At 35.6% G+C, this 2,369-nt stretch overlaps 1 pseudogene; it reads right to left on the reverse strand.

The window, feature by feature from the left end:
- Positions 1 to 1,057: 1,057 nt before the first annotated feature.
- LOC124887814 overlaps positions 1,058 to 2,369 on the reverse strand; it is a 53,252-nt pseudogene continuing 51,940 nt past the window's right edge.

A 2,369-nucleotide genomic window follows, 5' to 3' on the forward strand; every position in this document is an offset into this window, starting at 1 on the left:
GTACTTAATCTGAGGTATTGATATGAGCTGCATACACTCTACCCTCCCCAGACCCCACTTTGTGGAAATACACTGAGTATGTTGTTCTTGTTATTGTTTGAATAAAATATCTATTTTCTTTTTTGACTATTGATTACTAGATTATTTCTACTTTTTCACATAATATGTTTAAACCCATAAAATTGAAGACATTTTGTTATATTCAATGATTTAAAACAAAATTCTTTTTATTTACTTTATTAAACTGACAAATCGAAAATCAGACTTTGAGGGAGTCAACAGAGTACGTAGCACAAAATTTATTCTATTTAGGAATGGTCTTTGGTGCACACATAAATTAGGAAGAATAGATCAGAAAGAGTTGGTCACGTTTCATTAGATCTGAAAACTCCAAAATTCTCCACCTGAAATGACCAAATGCCCTTATAGTCAATGTTAGTGCCAGCGAGCATACATCTTGACGATGACATGTGTGCTTCTGGTGGCTTCTAAAATTGCAATTAAATAAAACTAACATAAAAACCCAGTAAAAAATATAATTAAGTTGATGGTAGGTCAGAGATATGGGTACATGCACTAGTTACACTATAAACAAGTCCTCGATTACAAATTATTTTTTTTAACCTTTGGCCATTCAAATTGCATCAGATTTAAAGAACAGTCACACAACAATCCTAACATATTAAACAATGGATTACCTAATAATAAGATATTATAGAAGTAGCATGGGAGTATTCTATAAGAAGCAAGACATCCCTAGTACATTTTTGGCGTCTGTTCAAAGGGAAAACAAAAAAGAATTAGTGACAATAGACCTTTACCACTGCAATGATCACAACATTAAATCTTAGAACCCCAATGCAATAATAAAGATAGAATGCTGGAATTTGCTAAACAGAGAACATGAGATGGATAGTAATTCTTCAAAATGTGAGAAATTCTTGAAGAAAAACCTCTCAAGCCCCGAGTCTTTAGGTAATAAGCTACTCAACTAACCATCACCAATTTCAAAAAGAGTGAGAATTAGACTGTACAAAGTCAGAATGACAAGATTAGGCTAAAACAACCACCTAAAATTATTTTTGCAATCAAGAACCACGCCACAGAAACATAGACACTTGCTCCATAGCCATGTCCATCGGTCACTATCCTGAATCTCTGACGAAACCATAACCAAGTCCAGTAGAAATTTGGCATTTTTGTCAACAACTTTGATGTCCACTTCTCCTAAAATACTTCAAAGAGACTTTGGATGTCACTCATGCCAGATCAGAGCAGTTGCTTAATTCCTTTGCCATAGCTATTAACCCATGCCTTCATAGTCATCAAAAGATCCAATTGATGCTGAGTTCCGAAAGTGATGGTGTTCTCATTGGTAGAGAAGCTATGGGTCACCTCCACACCAACATTAGTACTAGTCAGGGTACTGACAATGTGGTAGTATGATGCACTCAAAGCACCTCCCTTACCATTAATGATTTTTCACCATGCATGCACATTCAAAAGAAAGCTAATCAAAACATTGATTAAGCATTCCAAAAATCAGTATCCAACTTAAGTTAGAAGTTCATCATAGTGTTTTACAAAAAATTTTGATCGGACAAGTAACATGGAAACCAGGTTGACAATTGAAATACAATTCTTACCCCCGACTCAAGAATAATGCAGGATCAATTATCAAGCACGGCATCTGATAGCAATGAAAACAACTCACAGATTCAAAGAAGTAATAAGGTCCTCATTTGTGTAACTCAAGGCCGCATTGCAATTTGTGATAGCTCCCACCTTGGTGTCAAATGATACATACGTTCCTAGTTCCCAAGACACTTGAGAAGTTTATAGTAGGGTTTGTTGTCAACTCAACACTGGTGCATATCCCAGCATAGTCATGGAAAACAAAACAAGAAAATAAGGATTAGCAGTACACATTTTGACACGTTAATTCTATAATATTTGTTAGCAATCTTAGTTAAAACAGTATGGCTGCTTACCTTCTGCAGAATTTTCATCAGTAATCTATCATGCAAAACAAAATAAGAAAATACTCATTAGCAGTACATGTATTGACATGTTCATTCTATAACATTTGGTAGCAATCTTTAGCTAAAACAATATGGCTATTTACCCTTGCAGAACTAGGGCCAGTTTGGGTCCCTAGTGTAGGGAATTACTTGGTGGGGGTTTTATTCCTGTTATGATTCCGTGTTCCGTGTTCCATGTTTTATTACGAATCTGTGTGCTTTCCTCTGCTTTCCTCTGTTTTATATTACTTATGGGTGCCGTATTTATGTTATGTAATCTGCTTCTGTGCTTTACTATGTATTTGTGTAGTATCTCGTGCCTTGAGCCGGGGGTCTATCGGAAACAGC

The sequence above is a fragment of the Capsicum annuum genome, chromosome 10 (assembly GCF_002878395.1).
Source record: "Capsicum annuum cultivar UCD-10X-F1 chromosome 10, UCD10Xv1.1, whole genome shotgun sequence".
Lineage (NCBI taxonomy): Eukaryota > Viridiplantae > Streptophyta > Magnoliopsida > Solanales > Solanaceae > Capsicum > Capsicum annuum.